The following is an 18,446-nucleotide window of genomic DNA, read 5'->3' as shown; positions in this document are numbered from 1 at the left end:
CACTTCAGCACACTGTGATCGCTGCCACCTAGTGGTTCATTTATCTGCAGATTCTTAATGCATGAAGAATCACTGCTGATAATCAAATCAAGAGTATTACTCCCTCTAGTTGCCTCCCGAACATGCTGATGTAGAAAACAATCATCCAATAAATCCACATCTTTTTCTTCTGCATATTTGCCAAGTCTCTGGATTGATGATAGAAAATCAGCATTATTTTACTCAATTTGATTCATCCCACTGTCATAATATAGCTGGTGACAGCCTTTCTCAAAAAAATAAAAATAAGTTAAAACTGGATTTTTTTTTTTTTTTAAATTTTCTGAACTGTTTGTTTTCATTGACAAGATGGCCATCTGTTGCGAAATATAAATGCATGATAACAGCATTGCTCTCTGTCATTTCTTAGTATTTGTGCATGTATGTGCACACACACTTGATATCAAACAATTACTTAACTTTCAGCTGGCTTCATTTTTTTTTTTTTTTTTTCTCTGTTTAGGAGTACTTTTAAAATGTGGACTCAGTGACAAGGATATACAGAGCTTCATTGATTTCGTTTCTTCCAGTGATGCCCAGATTCTAAAATTAGCAAGCAAAGAGCTGAATAGCTCTTGGACATACTTCAATTCATTTTTTTTTTCTCTTACTAGTATTACAACAATTGGTAAGAAGTATAAATAAATATTTTCTTAAAGATATATATCATAATCAATAAAGTACAACTGCTGTTATGTTAGAAATTTGCATTTAATTAAGCTTTTATAAGTTGTATTTACAAAATGCTTATGACAGTATTGTCACCTGCCCAAGATAGCATTTCTCAACCCTTTGGATATTAAAAAAAGCAAAAAACATTTTAATCATCAAAATACACAGGTTGGTCCAGATGTTTTGTTACCTCTACATCAAGATTTAATTCAAATTGGAGGATAAACTAATTGTTCAGCATAGTTAAGAGTTGTTCACTGTTCCTTTGAAAACATTTGGACCAAACAATGACTTCAATGATGTGATTCCTACAAAATGACATGTAATGGGTTATGCTTCAATTTTTCATAATAACGAGGATATTCAAGGCAAGGACTTGCCGCCAACAAAAATATAAACTAAACTGAAGGATAAAAGGATAAAACTGTAGGATAAAAGATCGATGAAGATCTACATCAATGAGCCAAAACATTATGACCACCTACCTAATATGATGTTGGTCTTACACGTGCAGCCAAAACAGCTCATACCCAGCAAGGCATAGATGCTACAAGATTTCTAAATGTGTCGTGGTATCTGGTACCAACAGATCCTGTAAGGTTCGTGATTGAGATGCTGCAGATTGGAGTTGCTGTTCCAACACAAACCACAGATGCTCGATGGGATTGATGCCTAGGGAATTTGGAGGCCAGGAGACCTGGAAGTCTTCCTCATGTTCTGCGAACCAGTCTCGAACAATCTGGGCAGTGTGGCATGGCGCATTATCCTGCTGAAAGATTGCACCGCCAGAGGGGAAGACCATTGCCACCAAAGGGTGTACCTGGTCAGCAATGATGTTTAGGTAGGTGGTAGATGTCAGAGTGCTTGGCACATGGATGACTGGACCAGGGTATCCCAGTAGAACATTGCACAAAACATGACAGCACCGCCACTGGCTTGTTTTCATCCCACAGTGCATCCAGGTGCCAGCACTTCCCCAGGTAAACAATGCACATGTACCTGGCCATCCACATGGTGCAACAGGAAACATGATTCATTAGACCAGACGACCCTCTTCGAATCACTCAAGGTCCAGTTTCGATGTTTGTCTGCCCATTGTAAGGGGGAGAGCGGCACTGTTGTCGCTATTCGTATGTTCTTATGTTTGTGAGCTCCTCAATAATTGGATTATATTCATGATCTAGACCCCCCCCCCGTGAACGAATTATTGCATAACTTCCATAAATTCTTGCTGGCTCTCTGGTAAGGGCAACCTGGGAGCGGGATTGCAGGCACTCGCCAGTTTTGCACTCCCTCTGGCGGGTGCGAGATTTTCGGTGGTAATAACACCAGTATAGAAGGACTGTTGACCCAGGCCCGGTGCTAGGGATGGGCACCAGGCAGCAGCTGCCCATACAGCTGCCCAACGTATGGGCAGCAGCTGCCCATACGTTGGCTGCACCCTGGTGGCATAATAGCCTGTCACAAACAAAACAACACACATACACTGACACTTTTCAGGCCCATTATGCAGAGTTTCTGCACCATAACAGAGTACAAAGGTGGAGATGGGCTAAGGCCTAGGAGCCACCCCGATATAAGAACACACATGCAAACACACACAGTACCTTGATTACCATTATATAGAATGGATATATATATATATATATATATATATATATATATATATATATATATATATATATGATAATGTCCATAAAACTGTATATAATCTTGTATATAAATTGTTTATATCATGAGAATGTACATAAAATTGTGTGTGTAAATAAATGAAAAAAAAAATGGAAAATGCCCATTGTAAGGATTGAGAAGACAAGTTTAGAACAAGAGGATAGACAATAGTTGTGTGTGTTTTTTTTTTTTTGTTTTTTTTTACCTACACTTATACGACATGGATACTGACATGGACCATGACCAAGTTAGGATACTGACACAAGATATTGACATTGAGAATTCTTTTGGATCAGAGTCTACAGATTCATCTAAGAAAAAAAAGGGGTGCAGGGGGAAGAAAACTCCCAAAACTCCTAGAATTACTCAAGCTCGAGGAAATAAAAACCTTGTGATGGAGGAGAGTCCCTCTGTTTCGTTGGCTTCTGAGCCTCCGATGGTCATTGTTGAAAGTAACTCGGTTCCAACAGAATCATCTGAAGATCTTTCTCTAACAGAGAGATTGGACCTGGGTGGGTCTTTGAATGCTTCAATTGTATATGCGACAGTTGCCAAAATCAGGAAAGCTCTGGGAGAGCTTTTAACAAAGGATTCTAGCAAGATAACTAAGTCTGTCTCTAACCACATTCATAGTCTATGGGCGGATCTAGAGGCAGTTACCACCGCAATATTAATTGATAATGAATGACTTAAGGTCAAAGCATCTGAATTGGAAATCAGAGCAGGTCTTTTGGACAAGATGATACAGATCCAACATGATCTACAACCTCATAAGACTTTTGCGGAAGCTGTTCATGGTAGTTCAAAGCGAAATAGATAGACTACTGAAATAACAGAGATTCCACTGCTGACTCCTTCAGTGGATGTGGCAGCTTCTTCAGACAGATCAATTGCTGGTGAAGATAGAATGGATTCCAGAAGTGGGGTCTCTGATTCCGAAAACATACTGATACTTAGGCCCTCAGCAGAATTGTCCCTGGCTTCTAGTCAGGATGTCAGGAAGGCAGTTACTGAAGTGATTAAAAAAGATCACAAGGACATGAAAATCAAGGGTGTATGTCTTTTGAGAAACAAGGGTGTGTTGTTAGAGACAACAAATCCTGATGATGCCAAGAAGATCTCAAGTGCTTCTGCATTAAAAGAAGCAGGATTGTCAATGGAAAAACCCAGATTGTCCGATCGTACAGTTTTGATCTACTGTGTCCCGAAGGACCTCAAAGGAGGATATTTTGGAGGATTTAATTAATAAAAATTTAAAAGACTGGTTTTAGCCAGGAGGAAGTTAAGAATGAGATTACATTCAGATTTAACTCTGGCACCGGAACCAAAGTGACCAATTGGGTTATGGTTTCAGCCCACGCCTTATGGGATACGTGATTCAGAGTGACAAAATTTATCTAGGTTTTACATCACATAGATTTTGTAAGTTTACATTTGTACGTAAATGCTTCAGATGTCTGGGATATGGTCACAGTGTGCAGTTCTGTTCCCATAAAGCTGTATCTTGTGGCCACTGTGGGGGTGGAGGCCATGTTTTTGCTGACTGTATCCACAAGGAGGAACCACCTCAGTGTGTTAATTGTAAACGTAGAGGTAGGGATTGTAATCACTTGGTTAGGGATAATAAATGCCCCGAGTATCTTAAAGCTGTTGAATTGACAGACCGAAGAACCAGACGTGAATAATACAACGGTAAGTTATTCAACAAGTGTTAACCTGCGATACGGCGAAATAAAAATTCTTCAAATTAATGGGCAGAGATCTCATGCCACAGCGGACGAGATTAGGAAAGCTGCTGATGATCTGGAGTTTGATATTGTATGCTTGCAAGAACCGTATTACTCTTCTCAGGTAGGGGGCTCAGCATATAAAGTTATAGGATATCCAATTTCGGCAAGGATTATTGCTTCAAGTGACGATCAACCCAAGGCCGCCATAATTATCTTTAACAGTGAACTAGTAATAACAACTATCTCAAGTGAATGTTCTGCTACCACAGTTTGTATCCTGGTTTCCTCCAGGGACCAGTCGTTTTATCTGGTTTCCCAGTATTTTCCTCACCCGGAAAATATTCAGCCAGCCTTACACAGACTTGACAGGGTATGTAGCAGATTTTCAGCTAACAACTTACTAATTACAGCTGATTTCAATGCTAAGTCTACACTTTGGAACAGTGGCTTTTCTGATGCTCGAGGCGAGCAGTTGGTTGATCTGATCTTGGATCATAATCTCTGTGATCATAGGATGTTTCTGGTTTACAGTGCGAGTTGATCTTCCGCTCATGGATACTGAAATGCAGGCTTGCATTTGTGGATGGACTCTTAAGAGGAGATAATGTTAATCTAAGTGTTAATGTTTTCTAAATGTTAATGTTAATGTTTTCTAAATGTTATTGTTAAGTTAATGTCATTTAAAGTGTGTGTATATATGTATTTACTATTTACATGTAAATAATTGTATAATTTTGCTTTTGTTCAACAAGTATACATTGTTCCTAGTTGGAATTTTATTATTATTTTTTTTTATTATTATTATTTTTTTATTTTATTATTATTTTTTTCTTTTCTTTTATTTTATTTTTTTTTTTGCTGGCCTTTTTTTTTTGGGCAGCCTTGGGGGCGGGATTGTTGGCAATTACCAGTATAGCACTACTTCCGGTAGGTGTGGTATTTGTGCAGCACACACACAGAGAATGGTTGAGCCAGGTATTGGTTAGTCCCTGGTGGCAAAATGGCCTGAAATAACTCTTTTTTTTCAGGCCTGTTTTGCAGAGGTTCTGAGCTTTTACAGGAGTAATAGGCGGAGATGGGCTTATGTCTAGGAGCCACATTCGGGTACAATATTCCGCCCTGCCATGGAATATTGTTCCCATATCTGGGGCGGTGCCCCCCCAAAACCTCTCTCAGGCTTCTTGATTCCATTCAGAAGAGGGCAGTTAGGTTGATTAATGATTCGTCTCTAATAGAGTCTCTCCACTCACTGTCTCATTGACGTATTTCTGCTGCATGCTTCTTCTACAGATATTTCCATGGGCACTGTTCTTCTGAATTGGCTTCTATAATTCTTGCTCTCTCTTTCAAAACAGTCCGAACACGTGCCGCCACCAGCCAACATCCATTTACTGTCCAACTTCAAACTCACAGAGCCAACTTTTCATCTTCCTCGTTTATTCATTCAACTGCCGTTTTCTGGAACAACCTTCCTTCATATGTATTTCCTGAAAATTACAGTCTACAGAAGTTCAAGTCCAATGTCAACAAATATCTTCTTTCATCTTCTTAATCTCCAACCCAAGCATGGTACTAAGTACTATAGGTTCTAATACCTCTCGTGTTTGGGGTTTACATAAAAAAAAAAAAAAAGTGTTCTCATCTTTGTATGTTGATTCAATATAGATGGCAATATCTCTGAAAGATGATAAAATAACTTGAAAGAAATGTTGGACCCCAACTTCATTTAGAATATCTCATACTTTATTATTATTATTATTATTATTATTAGCCATATGGTGAAGGAAGCCCGAGGCTTATGCTGCACCAGCCAAAAAAAAAAAAAAAATTCACGAGTTACCCTGAGAGAGAGAGAGAGAGAGAGAGAGGAGAGAGAGAGAGAGACATCACAGAAAACTTTCTCTCTTTCATACTGAGAGATATCTTTTGTGACTTTGTGTGAAAACAAATTCATGATTTAATCCATCTTAATTCCAATATTCTTTGCTTCAATATTTCATTGGAATTCTTAATTCCAATATTCTTTGGAATTAAATGTGAATGATGCCCTCTTAGTCTGGAACCATAGATTGGACAACTTTCAAAAATTTTGTGTATTCATCAGTAACATTCACACTTTGAAATGGAGAACAACTCATTTTCTCTGTCTTTAGATATCTTCTCTGTATGATTCGTGAAACTTAATTATTAGTTAAAGAAATCATACAGAGGTATAAAAGCCCATAGATATGGGTGTCATCTGTTCTTAGCTAAAATAGCTGGCTTAAGGTCATATATTCTCAGGGCCCTGGGTGTGCAGCATTGATCGCCTTGAGAAAAATTATGAAAATAACCAAGAAAAATGAGTACCTAGACAATTTTAAATCAAAAGCCATTGGTACCGCATTCAATAAATTCCATTCTAAACAAGGCTGGACATTTCTAAGCCCATAAACATTCCCTTCATATCTCAAATTGGTGAGAAGCTAGCTGAGATGGCCAGAATAAATAACATAGTCAATATTTCTTGGGTTCTAAAAACTTGGGACCTTTAATAATCCTGGTGCATCAGTTGTGGTTGTAGTACTGTCTGTATAAAAGGAATTCTAGGAAGGCTTGATTTTAGACTGGGGAAATGCAAATCTGATATATAATTAGGGAATATAGAAAAATTGTACACAGTCCTTCATGCTTTCAAAAATATATTGTTCAATTTTTGTTCTCACAACATGACAAAGGTTAAGATAAAGTTGTCTAGCGAATTGCTCTGAAGGATTTGTAGGACATTTGAGTTCAATAGGAGATTAATTAATTTTTTTTTTTTTGCTTAATTTCTTTAATCTCTTAAATTTAATTTTGATAATTTTGTGTGGTTGTTTTCTGTAATATTATAAATTTATTTCTTAGCTTTTGTAAAGCTAATTCTGCAGTATTACATTCTTTTTCTTTATCTTGTAAACATTAATTTTTCAGTTCAGTTGTAGATAAAGTTTTTTTAATTACTGTAATATTTCTTAAGTTTAATTCTTACCATTAATAATAGTTGCAACAAGATCCACTTCAAATACTTCGTCCAAGGATATCATGCCTCAGATATGGAATGGCTGTAGGCAGTTCAAGTCTGAGTCATGAGTTCATTGCTTATATAGTCAGTGGCATGTATTGTAAGGAAAATATAGTAAATAATCCTAGTTCAATTGATTATTCTTTTCTTTGTTCCTGATGTAAGGAGTGTACCAATCTCAGAGTAAACTTGGTGCATTACTAGAATTTGAGTTGCTGGCAACTGGGTGACATGGCAGGTCAATAGATACTTGAACCTTGATTCAGTCCTCATAACCAAATAGTCATGTTTCATAATGCATTGGTTCAATAGTATTTAGTTCTATTAGTTGATTCCATTGTCAGGGAAATGAGTTGGTATCACAGTTTGATTGGATACCAATGGATTGTCAGATTTTAGGGGGACAAACAGACCAATATTACTCATGTGAAGACTATTGATATTAAATGCACAAGAACTGACTATTTGTTGGATTAATATATGGTACTTTGCCAAAAAAATTGCTGTGAATTATGTGAGAATACAATTCTGCCCAAGCAGTGGATGGGATTATATGCTATGACTGCCTTATGGAGTAACTTAAGACTTGCTAGACCCTGCGAGGTTTTTTTGGAGGGTGGAATCTTTTATCAGCATGCCCTACCCTAGTAGGTAGAAGAAGGAATACATTTTGAACACAGGTGGCACAGAGGTCTTTGTCAGTAACATTGAGGAGACATAAAGGGTTCAGGAAAATTGCTAGTTAGTGGGAGGACAGGGTAATATACACATGCTTATCCGATATTGGTCAGAGTAACACTTTCACACATTTCAAGAGTTCTTAAGATGTGTATGATGTTGTCTACAAAGTATGATGTTGAGAAGATGTGCCGAGGGTAGCAATGCTTCAAATATACTGCAAGCTCAACCCACCACTAGGCATGTAGGCTTTTATAACACCCTTGGGTGGGAGGTTAGACACCACCTTATGCCTCAGTTTTAAACTACAGTAGAATAGCCATTTTTCAATATTTCTCATTCATGTATTTTTTTTTTTTTTTTTTTCCAGACTGATTACTGAAACTTGTGTGACCTCTAAATGCAGAATATATGTATATTTTTTTATTATTAAAAGCAAAAATCCTAAGGAAGACATATTTTTCAGCACACACTTTAAAAGCAAACAGCATTGAATTAAATATTTCTCACTGGATATTTTTCCTGTTAGTAAAGAATAGTTTAATCTTTGAGAATGTTTAATATTACTTTTATAACTACCATAGTTGTTTGTAATGAAATTTTTAAATACACAACTTTCAGAATGATTACAAAATGTCAGCACATGAAGGTTTATCAATCATTTTTGCAAAAGATGTCATGTAAAACTTCAAGTTCATACTTGCAGTAGCAATTTTTTTTAAGAATTTTTTTGTAAAATCATCCTTTTTTTTTTTTTTTTTTTATAAAATTATTCTGACTTTCTTTCATAGTTGCCAACTCTCCAGATTTGATGAAGAAGCAGTCCTTCTTTTTACTTGATTTTACCCTTCTCCGTCACTGTAATGTAGTTGGCAACAAAGTATTTCTCTGTATTTTTTGCAAAAACTCAGTTTTTCTCTTATTCCAAAAAAATAATACTACATTAGAGGATCAGTTGTAAATGACATGCTTTTCTATCAAAGTTAATTGGATATCTTACTAAATGGTGCCTAAATGGATGTCAGTTGAACTAATGAGACTCATGGCAGAGAAGAAAAATGCATAGGATGCACATGAATTATCAGGCTACACAAAAGCCTATGGTAGATAGAAGCTAGTTTGTAATCAAATCACAAAGGAGGTTAGGCAAGTGCAGGCAGATTAAGAGAAAGAATTATCAATTTAATTAACAGTACACGTATAGTACGAGTTACGATTATCAAGTAGATCGACCTTTGGGATGTATGCACCAAACTATGCAAGCAATAAACTAGTGGATCATTTGAGTCATGGGGTGCCTCCATAGCCAGATGGGCAGGAGCAGCAGTGCGTAGCACATGACCAGGGTTCGAGCCCGTGCACACCAAATACGGAGGATGCGGAAAGGTCAGGGAATGACCGCCGCAGATTCCCTGAGCAATATGGCCTTAGTTGCTAATGCTCCTAAAAACCAAATAACAAACAAACAACAATTTGAGTCATGACATCCAAGGATGATGTATTCAGTGTGGATCTTTATCAACAGTTAAGATATGAATTAACTTTACAAAATATTACTGTAATTTAAAAAAATATTGCAATTATTAAGCAAATACAAGCAACCCCCCCCCCCCCCGTATAACATGGTTTCACTCTACGATTGAAACTATTTTGACACGGTTGTGCATGGAAGACTATTGTACAAATTGGAGCAGAATGGTATTAAGGGTAAGTTGCTACAATGGATAAAAGGATGGTTGGGTGGAAGAAGACAGAGGGTAGTAATTAATGGGCGCTGCTCTTCGTGGACTAATGTTATTAGTGGAATCCCACAGGGTTCGGTGTCGGGTCTTCTGTTGTTTTGTATATTTATCAATGATATTGATGAAGGTATATCAGGCTTAGTGTCGAAGTTTGCAGATGATACAAAGGTTGGCAAGGTTGTTAATGACAGTAATAGCAGTGTGCTACTGCAACAGGATCTAGAAAATTTGGGCAGATAGGCTGATAAGTGGCAATATTGAATATGTCACATTTAACTTTGACAAATGTAAAGTACTGCACATGGGTAGAAGTAACCCCAGAGAAACATACCAACTGTGTGGTACTAGACTTAAGGTGGTAGAAAATGAAAAAGAGCTGGGAGTAATTATGCAGTCAGATATGAAGTTTTCTGAGCAATGCAGACAGGCTGCCAGGGCAGGTCATGGAGTTTTGTCAATGATATATAGGAATTTTGCTAGCAGGGAAAAGGAACTGATTGTCCCTCTGTATAAGGCAATGGTCAGGCCACGCCTTGAGTACTGTGTACAGGTCTGGAGGCCTCATTTTAGGAAGGATGTAGATTTGCTTGAGCATGAGCATGTACAAAGAAGGGCAACAAGATTTGTGAGGGAATGAAGGAATCCTCTTACCAAGAGAGGCTTAAGTTCTGCAAATTGCAGTGGCTGGAGACTAGGCACCTGCGCGGTGATCTGATTGAGGTGTATAAGGCCTTGAATGGATTGAGCACGCTGAATTCTGATGGGATCCTTCCACTTGTTCAGATTATGAACCTAAAGGGGGGGGGGGGGGGGCATACATTCAAATTAGGAAAAGACAGATGTAGAATAGATGTGCGGAAATTTGCCTTTAGCCAGCGGGTGGTTAATTGCTGGAACAAACTTCCATCTGTCATTGTGGAAGTTGATAGGTTAAATAAATTTAAGGAGAAACTGGACAGGCATTTGGAGGGAATGGTGTGATTTTTTTTTTTTTGGCTGATGCTGCATTAGCTCATACACTTGCTTTCTTGCATCACATGCCACCACTACTACTATTACATGTATAAAACGATTTCACTTGAACACAGTTAGAGAACTGCAGCAAACCTTGCATAACACGCTATTTTTGAGGGGGGGGAAATCCCTGCTGTTGGATATAATTTTGTATGGGGAAACCCTGCTGATGTTGGATGTAATTTTTCAACATTTCCATTATTTTTTGTGAAACCGTGCTGTTGACTTGCTAGTGGCTATGCAGAAAAAAAAAAAAAAAAAATTGGGAAATCCAATCCCTGTATTTTGTTTTGTTGGGAACTCCTCATTTAAGGTTCCGTGCTATTGAAGTTGTGCTTGTTTGAGACCATAAAAAACTGCGACTTCGAATCGTGCAGTTTGTGACTTTTGTAAGGTTATTTTGGTTTTAATTTGATTGTTTATAAATTTTTCCTGGTATGAATTACTGAACTTTGTTCTTTAGGACCGTATTGGAATAATTTCTTTGTTGTGACATTAAATTCCCTGAATTATGCCTAAGGAAAGCACATCACACAAAAGACGTTTTTCAATTGTGAACTATATCAGAATCATAGCTTTATCACTCAAAGAAGTAAAACTGTCAACATTAAATGCATGTTGGAAAAATGTATGGCCACAGTCAGTTCATTCAGGAAATATGGCTGAATGCAGAAATCGGGATTGGTGCGATAGTAGAACTCGCTAAGTCGGTAGGAGGGAAAGGTTTTGATGATATGATGATTGAAGACATTCAAGAAGTACTGGTAGAAAAAGAGTGGCAAAGCGAATTTGGTGGAAATGGCCTTGGAGGTAAACCAACTCAATTCAGTGGATGATAGTGCAGATGAAAATTCTGAAGTTCAAAATTTTACACTAAAAAGCATACAGACAGGCATAAACTTAGCTGAGCAATTAGAATCTTATTTCTTGAATGCAGATACTTTGACTGAAAGGAGCACAAAGTTCAAAAGGCTTTAAAAATGCTTACCTCCATACCATGAAATTTACTAAGATCTATCAAGCAAAAGCAAACAAACCCAAATTATTGATTTTTTAAGGAGAGCAGAAGATACATGAAATCTAGATGCTGCAGAAGAAAGTTCAGAGGTGAAGATTTTCTGCAACAGAAAAAAACATTCTCATTTGATTGTGCTTAGCAGCAGTGAAGAGGAAGAAGTGCAGGTGAAGTTTTTATGGCTCCAGCAAATAGAGAAGTTTTTCTTAAATTTTTACCATTTATTGACTAAATTGGCATATTAATTTATTTTCTAGAAATAGCTTATATTCCTAGTTACAGTATTTAGTTTATTTTGAAATTGGATAGAGATTTTGTGGGTTATTACTTAATATCAGTAAAACTTGTACCGGTTGAGGCTCGCTACCATTGTGTAGTATTGATATGGAAAGCATTACGTATATCTCGAACTTGATAGCGTAAGGCATAACGTAAACCTAGATAACGTAATACGTAGTAGGAATTGTTAGTAGGAATCTGTTAGCTTATTATAGTATTAGCAATTAATCAATTAAATTTATAAATCCTTTTAATTTTTAATTAAATTATATTTAAACAGAAATCATGCCCAGACAAGAGCAGCAAAGCAACTTGTGCAAAGTAGCGAAAGTGTTGTGGTTCCCGGGAGAACCATAGGGGACAATTCTCCAGTGCATCACAGTCTAAAAAAATGTGCAGAATGCGACATGTTTGCGGATCTCTCTCTCTCTCTCTCTCTCTCTCTCTCTCTCTCGAACAGGATATGATCTAGCTATGGCGGATGTCTTTGTGTGTGCTAGGTGCAGAGAATGTGAAGAAATTAGGCACCAACTCAGCATTCTGATGGGGGTGTCTATTAGAGCTTGAAGAGTCTGGTGGATGCCCTCGGAGGAATTGAAATGGGGGCACAACAAGTTCTCAGCTGCCCAACCCAATTCCAGAGCACACTCTTATGCACCAGGTAACACAGCGGCAACCTTCAGGGCAGAATGCACTGGTCCCACAGGAGCTAATTATTGTTGGTGACTCAATTGTCAGGGAAATGGGAAATATATTGTGCAAAAAGGATAGCTGGAATAGGACCAGAGTATATCTGCCAGGGGCAAAAGTTGATGACATTGAAGAGCAGATATCATCTTAAGGGCACAAAAGGTGATATCATTGTACACATTGAGGAGGGAGTATATGATGAGAGCCTTGTCAATCAATTTGGTCCTGGAGATATTGTGCAGATCTCGTGGGGTAGAATTTTACTCAGCATGGTCTGTGCTTGTTAACAGGAAAGATTGCTTCTACAGGGATGTGATATACTTAAATAGAAGGCATGGAAGAATATTTGCCAGTTGCTGGAGGTCATGAAACAAGTAAATACATGGGTTGTGTTAGAGCAACTACGAGTAAGAACAGGTGCATGTATACTTGCATTTACACCAATTCTAGGAGTATAATAAATAAGTTTCATGAATTTTAAGTGCTGGTTAAGAGATCCAAGACAGATGTTGTTGGGATATCAGAGATGTAGTGCCACTCTGATATAAGGGAGGCAGAATTGGAATTTGGAGAGTACAATGTGTACAGAAAGGATAGACAGCATAGGAAGGAAGGAGGGGTAATGCTGTTTGTTAAGAAACACATAAAATATAAGATAGTGCATCCAGTTGACATAGATGGACAGTGCAATGTTGAGTCAGTTTGGTTTGGTGTGACATAAGCACTGGGAAAGCAAAAATGAGGGTAGGAGTTGTTATAGGCCTAATGATTCTGATGAGTACAATGAACAATTATACAGAGAAATAGAGTGGGCCAGTAAATCAGAGTGTCTTATAATGGGGGATTTCAACTTCCCAGATATAGACTGGAACTTGTGGGTTGGTCACTTGCACACTAGCAAGGCTTTTGTGGATTTATTGGATGACTGTTTTCTACAGCAGCAGCAGCATGTTTGAGAGGCAACCAGAGGAGGTAATACTCTGGATCTTATTATCAGTAGCAATTCTTCATGCAGATAAAGGAATCACTAGGTGGCAGTGATCACAGTGTGCTGATGTGGGATTTACTCAAAGATGCAACTACTGTCAGAGGTAAATAGAAGGGTTTTTGCTTTCGCAAATGTAACTATGGTGGTCTGAGATAGTTTTTAAAGTCTATACAGTGGGACCAACTGATGAAATACTGTTCTAGGTTCATGCCCAAATGGATGTCAGATGAAGTAATGAGACACATAGCAGAGAAGAAAAATGCATGGGATGCACATAAATTGTCAGGCAACACAGAAGCCTATGATAGATACAAACTAGCCTGTGAGCAAGTCACAAAGGAGGTTAGGCAAGCGAAGGCGAATTATGAAAAATCTCTGGCAAAGGATGCAAAGAAGAACAGCAGACTTCTTTACTTATATAAACTCTAAAAGGAAGGGGATGAATCAGATTGGTCCATTTGATATCAACAGTTTGACTGTAGATGATCAGATAGCTGCCGAACTAAAATGAGTATTTTGCATCTACATTCACACATCAGGAGTTATTCAGGGAAGGGAGGGCCAGATGTTTATCAAACTCTAACAGGGAGTTAAATGATTTTGTAATAACTGAGAGCAAAGTGGAGGAGAAATTATTGAAGTTTAACTTAAGTAAGGCACCTGGGGTGGATGGGATCTATCCAGTTATATTAAAGGAAGCAGCAAACCCTTAGCCATAATTATGAAAGCTTCCTTGGTCTCAGGGAGGGTCCCCATGGACTGGAGATGTGCAAATTTGTCCCCAGTTCACAAAGGGGGATCAAAAGGTGACATGAGTTAGTTATAGACCTGTTAGTTTAACTTCTGTTCCAGGGAAAAGAATGGGATCACTGGTTAAAGAAGCAATGCAGGATCATCTAGACAAGACTACAGTTACGGTTCAGACACAGCACTGGTTTGTTAAGGCCAAGTCTTGTCTGACTTATATGACTGGATATTATGATGTGGTCATAAAGGATCTGGATGCAAAAAATAAATTTAATATCATATACTTGGATTTTAGAACTTTTGATACTATTGCACATGGGAGACTACTGTACAATTTCGAGCAATATGGCATTAAGGGCAAGTTGCTACAATGGATAAAAGGATGGTTGAGTGGGAGAAGACAGAAAATGGTGATCAGTGGGTACTGCTCTACATGGTGTCCCTCAGGGTTTGGTGTTAGGCCCATTGTGGTTTTGTATATTTATCAATGATATTGTTGAAGGTATATCAAGCTTAATGTCAAAGTTTGCAGATGATACAATGGTTGGCAGGGTTATTAATAACAGTAACGATAGCATGCTGCTGCTGCAATAGGATCTTGAAAAGTTGGATTGATGAGCTGAGAAGTGGCAATTTAAGTTTAACATTGACAAATGCAATGTATTGCATATGGGTAGCAGTAACCCCCGAGAAATGTACCAACTATGTGGTGTTACACTCAAGGTAGTGGAGAATGAAAGAGACTTGGGGGTAATTGTGCAGTCAGATATGAAGTTTTCTGAGCAGTGCAGACAGGCTGCCAGACTAGGTCGTGGGGTCTTGTCAGTGATATACAGGAATTTTGCGAGCAGGGATAAGGATATGATTATCCCATGGTATAACACAATGGTCAGGCCACACCTTGAGTACTGTGTACAGGTCTGGAAGCCTAATTTTAGGAAGGATGTAGACTTGCTAGAACGAGTACAGAGTAGGGCAACAAGACGTGAAGGGAACAAAGGGGCGCTCTTATGAAAAAAGGCTTAACTTCTGCAAATTGCGTGGTGATCTGATTGAGGTGTATAAGGCCTTGAATGGATTTAGCATGTGCAATGCTGATGGGATTCTTCCTCTTGCTCAGATTACAAACCTGAGGGGGCCATGGATTAAAACTGAGGAAAGACAGTTGTAGAATAGATGTGCGGAAGTTTGCTTTTAACCAGCAGGTAGTTGATTGCTGGAACTAACTTCCATGCTTTCTTGCATCATGTGCCTTTACTAATGCTAATATAGTTTGTAAGAAGTTTGTTCAGATTTTACTATTATTAAAAATAGCAAAATCCAAACAAACATCTTACAAACTCGGAAACTTAAATAAAAAAAAATAAAAAATTAAGGTTGATAGTTATAAAAAAAAAAAAAAAAAAAAAAAAAAAGGTGTTGTATTTTGTTAGCTTTTGGCATGTAACCCCCCCCCCCTTTTGGTTCTTAGTCCCGTATAACATAGTTTTGCACTACATGAGATTTTATAGGAACCTAACTACTGTGTTGTACGAGGGTTACCTACACTAAAAATTTATGAACTACTGACCTTAATTTTAACTTGTAGTAAATCTAAAAGAACATAAGTTACTGGAATTAGGTTTACAAAATGAAAGAATTAAATTTACAAACTGTCACAGAAAATAACTTCAGAACTTTTCAAACTATATTCATTATATTATAAAAATTACAGTATATTAAAGAAATTAAGCTGAACAAAAATTGGTCTACAGAATTCTTTATCCAAACTATTAATCCCTTAGACTTTAATACATCTATAGAGCATAGAGTCTTCTCTCTGTAGTTGCAGTCTGATTATATGTACAGTATTATCATTAGTAGTGGCATATGATGCAAGAAAGCAAGCTTATACAGCATCAGCCAAAAAAAAAAAAAAAAACCCTTTCCATTTCACCTATCCATCCACTCCAAATATTTTGTCCAGTTCTTCCTTGAATTTATTTAAGCTGTCAACTTCCACAAAGACAGTGAATGTCTATTCCAGCAATCAACTTCCTGCTGGCTAAAGAGATATTTCCGCACATCTGTTCTGCAACTATCTTTCCTCAATTTCAATTTATACCTCCTCAAGTACATAATCTGAGCAAGAGGAAGAATCCCATCAGCGTTGAGCTTGCTCAAACCATTCAAAGCCTTGTGTACCTCAATCAGATCACCTAGCAGGTGCCTAGTCTTCAGACACCGCAATTTGAAGAACTTAAGTCTTTTTTTCTAAGAGTAACCCTTTGTTCCCCTAACTAATCTCATTGCCATTCTTTGTACTTGTTCCAGCAGCTCTAAAATGAAACCTCCAGACCTGTATACAATACTCAAGGTGTGGCCTGTCCATTGCCTTATACAAAGGGATAACACCCCCCTTATCTCTGCTAGAAAAATCCCGTATATCATTGACAAGACCCCATGAGCTGCTCTGGCAGCCTGTCTGCACTGTTCATAAAACTTTATATCTGACTGCACAATTATCCCCAGATCTTTTTTTTTTCTTTCTCCACTACCCTGAGTGTAGTATTGCACCCAGTGCCGCATTAAGGTATGGGCTAGCATTGCCCTTGCCAGGGGCACCATTCTTTATGGGGCTCCAAAAGCAGAAGAATAATAAGTCAAAAATATCTGTATCCTTAGTAAAGGGTGCCAAAAAATCATTATGTCTGGGGCATGGAAATACCTTTGTCTAGCACCGACTGCACCATTGGTACGTTAATGTGAGGTTATTGCTGCCCATATGCAATACTTTACATTTGTCAATGTTAAACTTCAGGTGTCACCTTCAGCTCATCTGCCCAACTTTTCTAGTTCCTGTTGCAGTAGCATACTGTCATTAACAACCCTGCCAACCTTTGTATCATCTGCAAACTTGGACTACATCCATATCGATAAATATAGAAAACAGCCATGGGACCAACACCGAATCCTGGGGAACTCCACTAATAACATTAGTCCACGAAGAGCACTGCCCATTGAGTACCACTCTCTCCCACTCAACCATCCATTTATCCAGCAAGTAACTTGCTCTTAAAGCCATACTACTCCAATTCGTATATCAGTCTTTCATGTGCAACAGTATGAAAAGCCTTCCTGAAATCCAAGTACATTATATCAAAATTATTTTTTTGCATCTAGTTCCTTTGTGACCACATCATAGTATCCAATCAAATTGGTCAGACAGGATTCCCCCTTAACAAACCCATGTTATGTCTTGTTTAGATGATCCTGCATTGCTTCTTTAACCAGTGATTCTATTATTTTCTCTGGAATAGAAGTTAAACAGGTCTGCAAATATTTGTGTTACCCTTGATCCTCCTTTATAAATTGAGGATACATTTGCACATCTCTAGTCCATGGGTACCTTTCCTGGATCCAAGGATGCTGTCATAATTATGGCTAAGGGTTTGCTTACTTCCTTTGGTGCCTCCCTCAATATAACTGGATAAATCCCATCCACCCCAGTGCCTTTCTTATGTTCAGTTTCAACAATTTCTCCTCCACTTTGCTCTCAGTTATTACAAAATCATTTAGCTCCCTGCCAGAGTTTGATAAGCTTCTGGCTTCTGCTTCCCTACAGACCTCTCATGTGTGAATGTAAATGCAAAATACTCATTGTTTGTCAGCTATCTCAGCAGGTTCATCAATAATCGAACTGTCGACGTTAAGTGTACCAATCTGATTCATCCCCTTCTTTCTAGAGTTTACATAAGTAAAGTCTTTACTGTTGCATTGTTTGCCAAAGATTTCTCATAATCTGCCTTTGCTTGCCTAACCTCCCTTGTAACTTGATTACTGACCAGCGTCTATATACCACAGGCCTCTGTATTGCCTGATAATCTATATGCATCTCATGCATTTTTCTTTTCTACCAAGGGTCTCATTAGTTCATCTGATGTCCATTTAGGCCTAAACCTTGAACAGCATTTCTTAGTTGGAACAAAAAGCCTAGTATCTTAATTCCTTGAATGTTCTCCATTTTGAATTTGCTGTTGGTAACATCATCAGTTCCACCACTGCAACATTAGCACTAGCAGCTCACCAGACACTTTCACATTGTGAATTTTACAACAGTTTTTAAACTGATGAAACCACCCTTTGCTGGCTGTAAATG

General features: G+C 38.0%; 1 long non-coding RNA gene across 1 annotated transcript in view; it reads left to right on the top strand.

The window, feature by feature from the left end:
- LOC150084573 (uncharacterized) overlaps positions 1-18,446 on the top strand; it is a 73,404-nt gene that overhangs the window by 38,540 nt on the left and 16,418 nt on the right. Inside the window, exon 2 of the long non-coding RNA XR_016547066.1 lies at positions 503-667. This is a non-coding gene — a long non-coding RNA (uncharacterized LOC150084573). The remainder of the gene's footprint in view (positions 1-502; positions 668-18,446) is intronic.

The sequence above is a fragment of the Mastigoproctus giganteus genome, chromosome 6, assembly GCF_048544385.1.
Source record: "Mastigoproctus giganteus isolate SK-2022 chromosome 6, ASM4854438v1, whole genome shotgun sequence".
Classification (NCBI taxonomy): domain Eukaryota; kingdom Metazoa; phylum Arthropoda; class Arachnida; order Uropygi; family Thelyphonidae; genus Mastigoproctus; species Mastigoproctus giganteus.
This window is presented reverse-complemented; position numbering and strand designations above follow the sequence as displayed.